The following is a 16153-nucleotide window of genomic DNA, read 5'->3' as shown; positions in this document are numbered from 1 at the left end:
TTGCATTTAAGAAATCTCTGCACCCCAAAATTTAAAGAGTTGAATTCATGTGGGGTCTACGTTTACGCATGAAGAATGAAAAAGGTCGTCCCATCATGGTTTTATTTCAAGTATACAAAACTAAGGGTTTTCTATGCCTAAAAAGTATCCACAAAGTGCTAAACTAAATTGAAACCACATCAAATTGGAAACGAAAAAAAAATAATGCAAGAAGGAAAGAGAACCGAGCAATGCTGCCACAATCTTGTGAAAGTCAAAACCTAACTACAAGCCTAAAATAGGTTACCATTAAATGGAAACGATGACATACATTCTACCCCTGCGTAACTTATCCACCAACGACCAATATGTGACTGTCATACGAAGCAATGCACCGTTCAATGTGTGAAAATCCATGGAGAAGAATTGCACCTTAAAGTTACAAGTGAACCAGAAGAAAAGGAACCCACAAAGTGTGTTAGGCTAAGAAAACCAGTAAAACTAATTACTCCTCTGGTTTCTTGAAGCATCACGCGGCTATGAAGAGAGATTAGTTAATGGCATACATATGCATTAACGTGAAGGCTCACAATTGCTTGGGTCGGAATCAGAAAAAGAAAAGAGAATAAAATAGTGACACCACTACACCGAGAGTTCAAACCAGATTTGAAACTAAAGAAAATACCCACTCATGCTTTTCAAAGTTTCAACATCTATCAATACAAACTTGAAGAGAGAAAAGAAATACAAATTAAAGCTTCCCCTACCTAGAAATTATGCTAAAATTGCTCCAATATCGTTCTTATTCGCTCCAATGTTGATGCCCCCCTCTTGAGACCTTTTTCCGGCCGTCTAACCCGTATTTATTAAATTATTTAAATTTCTCAGGTCTTACATTTATGGTGCATTTACCTTAGATTGAACAACTTCAGTACCATTCATAGTGAACACTCTTCCGTTGTCTTTGGTCTTCCAACATAATTCTTAGCTCCTCTGTTACTTCTTTATTTACCTTGATCTTTATTTAACTCTCTTCATTCATTACGATAATGACCTACCTTTCCACCATTGAAGCAATTTATAGTTCTTGTGGTGCAATTTCTTGATAGATGAGGTCCTCAACAGTGGAAACATCTGATAGGGTTGGTTATACCTTAGTCAAATTTCTTCACTTTTTTATGCTTTTCTTGCCTTCTTCATGCAATGCTTGACTTTACTTTTTTATTATTATTTTCTATTCTTTGATTTATATTTAAGGTGTCATGAAGGTTTAGTCAATTTATTTCCACACTATCATAAGCTCAATTTATCTACAACTGCACTAACACACCTTAAAATATTCAAAGAACATTTATGCAACTAAAACATTATTTTTAACATGTTTTTTGCATCTCATACTCAATAAACCCAAATATTACAAATCCTAATTAAAACAATATTTTAGAGCACAAAAACCAATAAAGATTAAAGGCTAAATAAGGACATAAATATGTATTCATCACAACCCCACACTTATCATTTTACACTCCTTGGCAAAACTTAGTAATTTCAAAACTTTATTCCAAGTCAATTTTTATACCAACATTAAATCAAAGAAAAAGAACTTCACCAGAAACTAATCCACTTTCTAAATCAAGTTGTCATAAATTATGCAAATGGAAAAACTCTATTTTAAGCACTTTAATTAATCTTTTGAATTTTTTAGGAAATCAAGTATGAAAGAGATCACTAAAGGTTAAAATGTATATTCTCTCACCAATGATCTATTAAATGTCTAAGTTTGTGTTTTCACTCAAAATACTCATGTAAGTAAATTCTATCTTAACTTTCCAAGATTTTAATATTCACATATTGTTGAAAAACATGCATTTAAAGATCACGAGAAGTGCTTAAAATACGGTTGCAGCTAATTATGTTTATTATTGTTGAGAACCATATTCATATGGTTGTTGCTCATAGTATGGGAATATTCATAATCCAAAAAAAAAGATGATCAATTTGAAGGCTGGTTGAAAAATTTGATCATTATTCATTTGAAAAGTACATTGTTATTATTTTCATATAAAAAATTATTTTGCACTTTTGAAAAAAAGTACTATATAAAAATTATGATAAAAAATAATAAATTTTCTCAATTAAAGTAACTAAGTAAAATAAAATAAAATAAATGTTAGAAAATAAAGAAAAAGAAAATGTTAGTTATAAAAACAAACATAAAAATAAAATAAGAACCAAAATAATAAAAATTTTAATTGTGTACCTAGTCAAAGCGTCAAATTTTATAACATTTAAAGCAATCAAATTAGGTTTAATTAGTCGGATGGTACTCACTTTCATCTAGATGTGTCAGTGTGGTATCCGCTTTTAAAAATGTGTCAATTGAGTCTCAACTTTTGAAAAGATGCCTCAATTAGATCCTTTTTAGCAAAAAAATATTAACATCGTTAATGGTATCTATAACATATTAAGAAAAGAAGATACTACCAAAATTACTACATTACCCTTTTTTTTTATTGACATGTGTCATAAAAATGAGTTTTTTCGTCATTTCAAAAACTCTTGTACAAAAGAACCTAGGTTCAAATCCTACAAAGGTCAATTTGTTTTTATTTTTTCATTTATTAATGATTTTAACTATAATATTAATTATAAATAATATTATTATTTGTAATATTTTTATAAGTATTAGTATTTCTAATTATTAATAATGTTATTATTATAAATATTATTTATAGTGATAGTAGTAAAATTATAACAAATATTAGTATTATAATAATAATAATAATTGTTATTATTATTATATGTTAATATTATATATTATTACTATTAATATTATTAACATTATTAGTAGTAAAGTTTTTACTCTTATTTGTAATATATAATATTATTACTATTATATATTTTTGTTAGTAATTACGTCTCAATTTTTATTAGATTATGATAAATTATTTTGTTTATCTTAAACTTAAAAAAATAGGTATATTGATAAATATATGATTAATTTAAAATTTCACTCCAACATTTCATTGTTAATGTTCATATCCATTCAAATTTGAAGGATTTGTCCACCATTATTGAATTATGTCAATCTTTGACAAAAACAAACAAATTAAAGATATTTTACTTGATTGATTGTCTAATTCATTTTATTTAACTCTTAATGTTTCATTTTCTACAACGAAGATTATCAAAACAAAATTTAGAATAAGATGAAAAATAAATTTCTTGAACACAATATGGTTATTTACATTCAAAAAGGAATAACTAGAGATTTTTAATCCGAATAAATTATTAATGAGTTCAAAATTTTTTACTATAAATTATTTTGGCTCCTCCAAAATTATTGGTCAAGATCCGCCACGGGTTATTATTATCAACCATAATTAATAATCATTATTACTATCAACTATAAATAATTTTATCATTATAATCAATTATAATTATTTCTATTATTATATTACTAATATTATTATATTACTATTAAGAACTATAATTATTATAATAGTTATTATTATTATTATTATTATTATTATTATTTTTTATTATTATTATTAGATACACATTTTACTTTTATTTACTAGGTAGGAATCATGTTTCATTTACCTGCCATTTTTTTTTGTTCATTTATCTTTCCATTTGAATGATTATTTCAATTTAGAAAAATAGTTACTAAAATTAGTAAAATAATAAAACTGAAAAATAAGTTTTTTATTATAAATAATTATTTAAATTTAAAATATAATAATTTAGCGGGTAAAATTGGGAAAATAAAATAGACACCAAATATGTTTATCCCTTTATATATGTAGTTGTATTAATATTAATATTATTATTATTAGTAGTATTAGTATTCTCTTTTTTTTATCACTACGCCATATTATTATAGTGGTATTATTATTATTATTATTATTATTATTATAGTTAGACACATATTTTACTTTTATTTACTACGGGATCATATTTCAATTACTTTCTCTTTGTATTTGTTTTGTTATTCATTTTATTTCTATATCTTAGTATTTTTTTGAATTGAAAAAAAAATAGTTACTAAAATAGTAGAATGATAAAACTGACAAATAAATTGTTATTATGAATATTTATTTAAATTTAATAAATAATAATTAAGAAGATAAAATTGTAAAAAAAAAAGACATAAAAAATGTGTATCTCTTTATATATTTAGTTAGTGTATTATTATTATTATTATTATTATTATTATTATTATTATTATTATTGCTGCAAGATATTATTATAATGGTATTATTATTATTATTATTATTATTATTATTATAGTTAGACACACATCTTAATTTTATTTACTATGAGATTATATTTCAATTAGTTGTCCCTGTTAATTGTTTTGTTGTAGATGTATATCTTTATATATATAGTATGTCAACATTAGCCCTTGTATTTGCATTGACATTAATATTTATAGCATAAAAAATATTATTATTATCATTTGTTTGTTATTATTAGTGTAACATCTCAAAATTTGTACCCCGATGTTTTCAGTATATCAATACCTAAAATTTTATGATACATTATTTTTTTTAGGTATTGTGACTAGTATAATAAATTTTGAACATATGATATATATATATATATAAAAAATGTCGATAGTACTTATAATATATGCTAGCTGTAAATTTACAAAATAAATTGTACTGATGAGTAATAATACATTACCAACAAATTATACGATAGTCCAATATTCTATAAATTATATATATATATATATATACACGTATATTCATAATTTATTTTATTATTAGTTTTATATACATACTAATAATAAAATAAATTATGAATATACGTGTGTGTGTATATATATATATATATATATATATATATATATATATATATATATATATATATATATATATATATATATATATATATATATATATATATATATATATATATATAGTTTGAATAAGTGGAAAGCAAAGTGGCAGTATACTGAATAACAAATGGATGAGAACATTAATATCATATTTAATAAAAGATTAAAAGAAAAGAGTATATATATGAAACCTTGGAAAGCAAAGTGACAGTATGGATGAGAACATTAATATCATATTAAAAGAAAAGAGTATATGGTAGTAATCAGAAGCATTTAATGTTAACAGATATGTTTCTATCCTTTATCCGTTTATTGTGAAAAAAAAAAAATCTCGGATGGAATGTTAAGAGCTAATGGAACTAGAATAGTATAGGAACCAAGTAATTAAAATCAAACTAGAAGTAATGATTACTTAACATAGTATAAATAGAGGTGGGGTAAGAGAAATAGAAAGCAAAAGTGAAGCTGGACAAAAGAAATCAGAGAAAAGCTTTGTGTGAAAGAGAGAGAGGTTACGACAACGAAGAAAGAATTTTTACCACAGTCTCCGTACAACCTTGGTGTGTTTTCCATAGTAATTAAGGCAAGGGAAGGAGACATCCACCACTTTATCTTTTTACTTCGATTATTTGTTTTTATCTATTAGTAATTTTTATCTCGATATCTACCCTAAGTGAGGTGTCCCTAACCTCATTCTAAATTATATTTAGTTCCCAATCTTATTTATTTATTTCCAGTTATGCACTGGTCCTATTTATTTAATTTATATTTATTCTCATTTACTTATTTATATTTATCTCTAGTTACATATTGACCCCTTTTTATTCATTTATATCTATTTTAATTATTCATTGATCCTATCTATTTATTTATTTATATAATTATATGGCTTAATATTGAAATAAAAAAATTATGATAAATAAAGATTTGATTAATGTAGTTGGAGGTATGACCTTGGGGATTTAAACGAGTTAGTATCACTCAAGATGAGATGTTCTTGAGTTACTTTGTTGGCCATGAGCTCATTTATCCTGACTAGTCACTACAAAATTAATCAATATCTTTATAAAAGTATAATAAAGATCCCGTTTTATGGAATTGGAAGAATTTTCATTTCATTTTATTTTATTATGATATGTTATTTTTTTTGTGATATTTGTCTCACTTCCCTATTTCTTTTGATTGTGTATGAAAAACAAAATTTTATAACATTATCATAGATGGCTGCTCCGAACACGCCTGATCCCTTCTTCGCCGACATTGTAGCTGTTTTTCCGGGAAATGCATGGCAAACCAATGTAGTGAATAATTCTGTAACATTTCAGGGAACGGGAAACTCTACCATTACTTTTCTCTCTGCTCCGAATGCACCGATTGTCATCGAAGGACAAATCGGAGTTACCTTTTATTTACCCCCAACAGTCCAAATGAATCCTATCCATAACCTTTTCCCTCCACCTGTTTGATAAACCGTATATGAGGGGGAAACTGTAAATAAATAATCCTTCTTCCTCTTCTAGTGTAGGAAATATAAAATGTACTAAACAATGTGGATATAGGAAGTATATAGCATTGTAAATATATATATAAATGTGAATATTTTAAATATAATGATATATTAGTGTATAAATTATTGCCTCTAAATTCTTATAAGTATACTGTAATAAATAAATAAATAGAAATTTTTTTTATCGTCACATTAGATGGTGTCAGAGCAACGTTTCATGCGAGATCTGTGAAATGTGCTCATTATATATATTTTTCTTTCTAACTCATACAGTTCCAGATGGCAAACATTAGAAGAAACAATGAATTAACTGAAGCAATGCAAGCTATCCGAGACATGGCTGCTGCTCTAATGAGGAATCAAAGACCTGAAGGAAACCCTGAATCACAAGGATTAGCTGAATTTAGGAGAAACAAACCCCCACAATTCTCTGGAGGATATGATCCAGAAAAGGCTGAATTATGGATTAAAGAAATGGAGAAAATATTTTGAGTTATGAATTGTGCTGACAACCAAAAGGTGAATTATGTTGTATTTATGTTAATAGGAGAAGCCGAATATTGGTGGGATGGTACCAGGAGATTACTTGACGGAGGAAGAATAATTATTACTTGGGATGTATTTAGAACAAGGTTTTTAGAAAAATATTTTCCTAATGATGTGAGAAGAGCAAAAGAAATAGAGTTCATGCAGTTGAAGCAAGGAAGTATGACTGTAGGGGAATATGCTTCCAAATTTGAAGAATTAGGAAAATACTCTACTTTCTTTTATCACCCAGAGGAAAGGATGAAATGTATAAAATTTGAAAATGGACTTAGAGATGAATTGAGAAAAGCAGTAGGGATACTAGAAATTGCTGATTTTCCTATGCTTATTCACAAGTGTAGATTTTTGGAAGATTTTGAGAACAACCAAAATATCAAACCAAAGTATTTTGGACCCCAAACAAATAAAAATAAACGCAATGAGGGAAAACCTTACAATCGCCCACAATGGAGGACCCAATCCAACCAATCTTCATCAGGAAATTCTAGTAGACTTGTATATGATCAAATCAGATGCTTTAAATGCGGACAAGGTCATCATGCTAAAGATTGTCACCTTAAAGGACCAGTCTGTTTCAAGTGTGGGAAACCTGATCACATATTCTCTGAGTGTGGACAACAGAAGCCACATTTCAATCCAACTGCAACCAAGACAAGACCTACCACAACAGGAAGAGTGTACACCATGACTGGAGCTGAAGCTGCTAAAAACCATGATCTAATTCAAGGTATGTGTTTTATTAAAGGAAAAACTTTAAATGTACTGTATGACTCAGGTGCAACTCACTCATTCATTTCCAATCATTGTGTTCAACATCTTAATATGTCAACCTCTTTTCTAAAAACTAGTTTGGTTGTTTCAACTCCCATAAATGACTCAGTGATAACCAATAGAGTTTGTTTAGACTGTCCACTGTTCATTAAGAATACAAAATTCCTTGTAAATTTAATATGTCTACCTTTATCTCAATTAGATGTAATCTTAGGTATGGACTGGTTATCTTCCAATCAAGTCTTTTTGGATTGTGCTAAGAAATCAGTGATATTTCCAAACTCTGAGAATCTTCTAAAATCACCTACCAATTCAAAAAGTGAGCCTTTAAGGAATGAAATTCAAGGGTACTTGTTATTATCTTCTATGGAAATAAAAAAGGAAGTTGAGTTGAAAAATATAGCAGTTGTTCAAAATTTTCCTGAAGTCTTTCCCAATGATATTCCTGGTTTACCACCTAACAGAGAAATTGAATTTTCCATAGATCTGATGCCTGGAGTTGGACCAATCTCTATGGCACCATATAGGATGTCACCCTCTGAATTAGCAGAATTGAAAAAACAATTAGAAGAGTTACTTGAGAAACAGTTCATTCGTCCTAGTGTGTCACCTTGGGGAGCCCCTGTTTTGTTAGTTAAAAAGAAAGATGGAAGTTTTAGGTTGTGCATAGATTACCGTCAATTAAATAAATTCACCATAAAGAATAAATACCCTCTTCCTAGAATAGATGACTTGATGGACCAATTGAGAGGAGCCTCTGTATTTTCTAAGATAGATTTAAGGTCCGGATATCATCAGATTAGAATAAAAGCAGAAGACATACAAAAAACTGCTTTCAGAACTAGGTATGGTCATTATGAATATCAAGTGATGCCTTTTGGTGTGACCAATGCTCCTGCAATATTCATGGATTACATGAATAGGATCTTTCATCCATTTTTAGATCAATTTGTGGTTGTTTTTATAGATGACATTCTTATTTACTCTAAGACTCTTGAGGAACATGAGGAACACCTTCGAATTGTCTTGCAAATCTTGAAAGAAAAGAAATTGTATGCTAAATTGTCTAAGTGTGAATTCTGGTTAGAGGAAGTAAAATTCTTAGGACATGTGATTTCCAATAACGGAGTGTCAGTGGATCCAACCAAAGTAGAAGCAGTTTTACAATGGGAACCACCAAAAACAGTGACTGAGATTCGCAATTTTCTTGGTTTGGCAAGATATTATAGGAGATTCATTGAGGGATTTTCTAAAATAGCTTTGCCTTTAACCCAACTCACCAAAAAGGGCCAAGCTTTTGTGTGGACAGAAAAATGTGAAAATAGTTTTCAAGAACTCAAGAAAAGATTAACCACTTCTCCTGTTTTAGCATTACCCAATCCTAATGGACACTTTGTTATATTTTGTGATGCTTCCAAAATGGGATTAGGTTGTGTTCTTATGCAAGATAGAAGGGTAGTGGCATATAGTTCCAGGCAACTGAGAACACATGAGAAAAATTACCCAACCCATGATCTAAAACTAGCTGCCATTGTTTTTGCACTTAAGATATGGAGACATTATGTTTATGGTGAAAAGTTTGAAGTTTTTAGTGATCATAAGAGTCTCAAATACTTGTTTGACCAAAAAGAATTAAATATGAGACAAAGAAGATGGATGGAATTTCTGAAAGATTATGATTTTGAATTACAGTACCACCCAGGTAAGGCAAATGTAGTGGCAGATGCGTTAAGCAGAAAATCTTTACATGTCTCTTCACTAATGATTCATGAAATGAATTTGTTAGAAAAATTTAGAGACATGAATTTGTCGGTCACCCTAAGCCATGATAAAATGCAATTAAACTCCATTCAGATCATTAACAATTTACAAAAGCAAATCCATGAGGCACAAGAAAGTGATGAGTTAATTAATAAGAAAAAGAAATTGATAGGTCAAAGGGGTGGGGAGGATTTTGGCATAGATAAAACCGAAACTTTAAGATTTAAGGACAGGATGTGTGTACCCAATAATGAGGAAATTAAGGAAATGATTCTAGAAGAAGCACATAAAAGCAAATTAAGCATACATCCGGGCACAACAAAAATGTATCAAGATCTCAAAAAAATGTTTTGGTGGCCCAAAATGAAAAAGGAAGTGGCGCAATATGTGGCAAAATGTCTAGTTTGTCAAAAAGCTAAAATAGAACACCAAAAGCCAGCAGGAATGCTACAATCCTTAGATATACCTGAATGGAAATGGGATAATATAGCAATGGATTTTGTAGTTGGCCTCCCACGAACCGTTCAAAAATTTGATTCCATATGGGTTATCGTGGATAGGTTAACAAAGTCTGCTCATTTCTTACCCATTAACATTAGGTATTCGTTGGAAAAATTGACTGATTTATACATAAGAGAAATTGTCAGGTTACATGGAGTTCCAATAAGTATTATATCTGATAGGGACCCTAGATTCACTTCAAAATTTTGGAGAAGTTTACATCAAGCCTTAGGTACTAAGCTTCACCTTAGCTCAGCTTATCATCCCCAAACTGATGGACAATCTGAATGAACCATTCAATCTTTGGAAGATTTGCTGAGAGCTTGTGTGTTAGAAAATTCTGATAGTTGGGATCGATACCTGCCTTTGATTGAGTTCACCTATAACAACAGTTTCCATTCCAGCATAGTTATGGCACCTTATGAAGCATTATATGGGAGAAAATGTAGAACACCTTTGTGTTGGTTTGAGACTGGTGAGAATTTAATATTAGGTCCTGACATGATTCAACAGACAACGGAGAAAATCATAATGATCAGGGACAAATTGAGAGCAACTCAAAGTAGATAGAAAAGTTATGCTGACAAGAAAAGACGACCTCTCGAATTTCAAGAAGGTGATCATGTATTCTTGAAAGTAACACCAACCATTGGAATTGGTAGAGTGATGAAATCAAAGAAACTCACTCCCCGATTTATTGGCCCTTACCAAATTCTTAGAAAAATAGGTCCTGTTGCTTATCAAATTTGCTTACCTACGTTCCTTTCCAACCTTCATAATGTCCTTCATGTGTCTCAATTAAGAAAATATATTTCTGATCCAACTCATGTGATAAGACCTGATACAGTACAATTAAAGAATAACCTTACATTTGACGCAATACCCGTACAGATTATGGACAAGAAGGTCAAAGAATTGAGAGGCAGACAAATCCCTCTAGTGAAGGTCATGTGGAATGAAGCTAATGGAGATATTACATGGGAATTAGAAGAAAAAATAACAAACCTTTACCCTTATTTATTTCAAAAATAAATAAATAAATAATTTCGAGGACGAAATTTCTTTTAGTAGGGGAGAATTGTAACATCTCAAAATTTGTACCCCAGTGTTTTCAGTATATCAATACCTAAAATTTTATGATACATTATTTTTTTTAGGTATTGTGACTAGTATAATAAATTTTGAACATATGATATATATATAAAAAAAAATGTCGATAGTACTTATAATATATGCTAGCTGTAAATTTACAAAATAAATTGTACTGATGGGTAATAATACATTACCAACAAATTATACAATAGTCCAATATTCTATAAATTATATATATATATATATATATATATATTATTGAAACTAATAATAAAATAAATTATGAATATACGTGTATATATATATATATATATATATATATATATATATATATATATATATATATATATATATATATATATATATATGAATTATATAGTTTGAATAAGTGGAAAGCAAAGTGGCAGTATACTGAATAACAAATGGATGAGAACATTAATATCATATTTAATAAAAGATTAAAAGAAAAGAGTATATATATGAAACCTTGGAAAGCAAAGTGACAGTATGGATGAGAAAATTAATATCATATTAAAAGAAAAGAGTATATGGAAGTAATCAGAAGCATTTAATGTTAACAGATATGTTTCTATCCTTTATCCGTTCATTGTGAAAAAAAAAAAAATCTCGGATGGAATGTTAAGAGCTAATGGAACTAAATAGGGGTGGGGTAAGAGAAATAGAAAGCAAAAGAGAAGCTGGACAAAAGAAATCAGAGAAAAGCTTTGTGTGAAAGAGAGAGAGGTTACGACAACGAAGAAAGAATTTTTACCACAGTCTCCGTACAACCTTGGTATGTTTTCCATAGTAATTAAGGCAAGGGAAGGAGACATCCATCACTTTATCTTTTTACTTCGATTATTTGTTTTTATCTATTAGTAATTTTTATCTCGATATCTACCCTAAGTGAGGTGTCCCTAACCTCATTCTAAATTATATTTAGTTCCCAATCTTATTTATTTATTTCCAGTTATGCACTGGTCCTATTTATTTAATTTATATTTATTCTCATTTACTTATTTATATTTATCTCTAGTTACATATTGACCCCTTTTTATTCATTTATATCTATTTTAATTATTCATTGATCCTATCTATTTATTTATTTATATAATTATATGGCTTAATATTGAAATAAAAAAAAATTATGATAAATAAAGATTTGATTAATGTAGTTGGAGGTATGACCTTGGGGATTTAAATGAGTTAGTATCACTCAAGATGAGATGTTCTTGAGTTACTTTGTTGGCCATGAGCTCATTTATCCTGACTAGTCACTACAAAATTAATCAATATCTTTATAAAAGTATAATAAAGATCCCGTTTTATGGAATTGGAAGAATTTTCATTTCATTTTATTTTATTATGATATGTTATTTTTTTTGTGATATTTGTCTCACTTCCCTATTTCTTTTGATTGTGTACGAAAAACAAAATTTTATAACATTATCATAGATGGCTGCTCCGAACACGCCTGATCCCTTCTTCGCCGACATTGTAGCTGTTTTTCCGGGAAATGCATGGCAAACCAATGTAGTGAATAATTCTGTAACATTTCAGGGAACAGGAAACTCTACCATTACTTTTCTCTCTGCAACGAATGCACCGATTGTCATCGAAGGACAAATCGGAGTTACCTTTTATTTACCCCCAACAGTCCAAATGAATCTTATCCATAACCTTTTCCCTCCACCTGTTTGATAAACCGTATATGAGGGAGAAACTGTAAATAAATAATCCTTCTTCCTCTTCTAGTGTAGGAAATATAAAATGTACTAAACAATGTGGATATAGGAAGTATATAGCATTGTAAATATATATATATAAATGTGAATATTTTGAATATAATGATATATTAGTGTATAAATTATTGCCTCTAAATTCTTATAAGTATACTGTAATAAATAAATAAATAGAAATTTTTTTTATCGTCACAATTAGTATTATTATTATTATTATTATTATTATTTTTAATGGTTAAATAAATATAATAACAATTATATTATTATTCTAAACATATTTGAAATAAATAAAAAAATGTGCGTACATGCACGAGTCATATACTATTATAATTATTTTGTAAAATCAATTTACTGGACGATATTGTGATATTAATTTTATTTATTATATTTAAAATTGAATTTACAACTTCATTTTATTAATAATAACATTTACAATAATATAACCTAATTTTCACGATATTTACTATTTTATTCTTATATTATTGTTATTATTATCAATTATAAATCTAATTATTGTTATTTTTATTTTTTTATTTATTATTATTATTATTATTATTATTATTATTATTATTATTATTATTATTATTATTATTATTATTATTATCAGCTCTAATTATAATAATAATAATTATTATTATTAACTATAATTATTGTTATCAATTATAATTATTATGATCAATATTACTACCAACTATAAGTATTATTATTATGGTTAAAATACTTTTTTGGTCCAAATTTTCGTCAAATTTTATCAAATAAGTCCTAATTTTGGTTGTGTTCAAATAAGTTCTTATTTTCGTCAATTTTGTTGTTTAATTGACCAATTTTGTCCAATTTCGTTAAAATTGACCAATTTTGTCCCTATCGAAGATGTGACCAAATTTTATTTTTATATCAAAGTTATAATGATGTGAATTTTAATATATTATATAAAAATATTTAATAAAAAATGTGAATTTTAATATAAAAATTAAATTTGGTTTCAATTTGGAGAGGAACCAAATTGGTTCATGTTAACAAAAATTGGGGTCTAAATTGAACAAAAATAACAAATATCGAAACCAAATTGAATATAAAACATTGACTTTAACACATGACACGCTATTGGGTTGACACGTGGACATTCAAAAAAAAATTAAGAAAAAATTAAAAAATAAAAAATTCAAAAAAATTACGAAGTGACACATGGCAGTTACTGTTCATGACCGTTAATGATTTAAACAGTGTTAGCAAAAAAAAACCTAATTGAACAAAATTGACAAAAATTGAACATAAAACCAAAATTAGAACTTATTTGACAAAACTTGACGAAAATTGGGACCAAAAAGATATTTTAACTTATTATCATTATTTACTACAATTATTTTTATTATTATATTACTATTATTATTATTACTACTATTATTATTAATTAGAACTATAATTATTATAATAGTTATTATTATTATTATTGTTGTTGTTGTTGTTGTTGTTTTTATTATGGTTATATACACATTTTACTTTTACTTAGTATCTATGAATCATGTTTAATTTACTTAACCCTTTTATTTATTTTGTTGTTTATTTATTTTTACATTTGAATAATTATTTTAATTCAAAAAAATAGTTACTAAAATTAGTAAAATAATAAAACTGAAAAATAATTCTTTTATTTTAAATAATTATTTAAGTTTAAGAGGATAAAATTAAAAAAAATAAAAAAAGACACACTAAAAATGTTTATGTAGTTGTATTATGATTATTATTATAATAGTTAAACATGTCAGGTTTTACAGGGGGGTTTCACTAGGGAGAACAACACCAATGAGATTGGAGTCTAACCACATAAGACACTGACACCTCCACTTTCTCATTTCTAGCCAATGTGGGACTTAGAATCACACTTGGATTCCTAACAAAACACACATTTTACATTTATTTACTACGGGATCATATCTCAATTACTTACACTTTTTTTTGTTGTTGTTCATTTTATTTTTATATTTGTGTAATTATTTTAATTAAAAAAATAGTTACTAAAATTATTAAAATGATAAAATGGACAAATAATTTTTATTATGAATAATTATTTTAATTTAATAAATAATAATTAAGAGGATAAAATTGTATAAACAAAAGAGGACACAACAAATGTATAGCTCTTTATATATGTAGTTAATGTATTGTTATTAATTTTATCACTACGAGATATTATTATAATGGTATTATTATTATTATTATAGTTAGACACAGATCTTAAATTAATTTACTACGGGATCATATATCAATTACTTGTCATTTTTATTTGTTTTGTTGTTAGTGTATATCTTTATATATAATTATAGATTATTATAGTTGACATTAGCCTTAGTGTTAGCATTAATATTAATATTTATAGCATAAATATTATTATTATTATTGGTATCATTATTATTTTTATTATTATTATTATTATTACTATTCATAATGGTGTTATTATTATAAGTGTGCTATTTTTAAATATAGAAAACGTTGTTATACTAAATACTTTTTCTAAATAGAGTTTTAATCTTTTAAAACTTTTAAAATTTAAAATTTATATTAATATTATTATTAGTATTTTTAATGGTTAAATAAATATAATAACAATTATATTATTATTCTAAAAAAATTTAAATAAAAAAAAAACAAAAAAAAATGTTCGAGCACTAGGCTAATATATTTTTTTATAAAATCAATTAACCGTATTACATTGTGATATCAATTCTATTTATTATATTTAAAACTAAAATTATTATTGCATCACTTAGATTTACTAATTACTTTAATAACAATATTTACAACAATATAACTTAATTTTATAATATTTCATTACATAATACTTTTACTATTTTATTATTTTAATATACAAAATAAAATAAATATGCCCCGTCCTGTGCGTATGCACGGGTTAGTATACTAGTTGATATTTAAAATGACTTACAAAATTAAGTATTGATACTTATATTAAAACTTAGTGGTAAAATTGATGAATTAAGTTAACGACTTTAGTAATTTTTGTCTGAAAGGGACCTGATTAAGACATTTTTTCAATACTAATTATCTTTAACAACTTTAGTATTGTTAAGAAAGTAGCCCAAAATATTAGTAAGGGTAAAGTAACCCAAAGTTATCTCCTAACGAATAAGGAATTTATTCCTAAAAATTAGTTCTTAGAAATACTATACAAAATGGTTAGTCAAATAAAATAAAAATAGTACAAGAATAAAGATATATAAAATAAATAAAGGAATAAATAATAAAATAATAAATCAAGGAAAGAAAAAAAATTAGGAAAAAGATAAAAAGGATATAAAGTCCATAATAATGAAAATAGGTTGATTGAATTTTCAAAGTTGGATTCATCATTGGTTATTTAAAGATTATTATTCAATTAATTATTGTCTTAAA

The sequence above is a fragment of the Vigna unguiculata genome, chromosome 10, assembly GCF_004118075.2.
Source record: "Vigna unguiculata cultivar IT97K-499-35 chromosome 10, ASM411807v1, whole genome shotgun sequence".
NCBI lineage: Eukaryota > Viridiplantae > Streptophyta > Magnoliopsida > Fabales > Fabaceae > Vigna > Vigna unguiculata.
Note: the sequence above shows the minus strand (reverse complement) of the source record.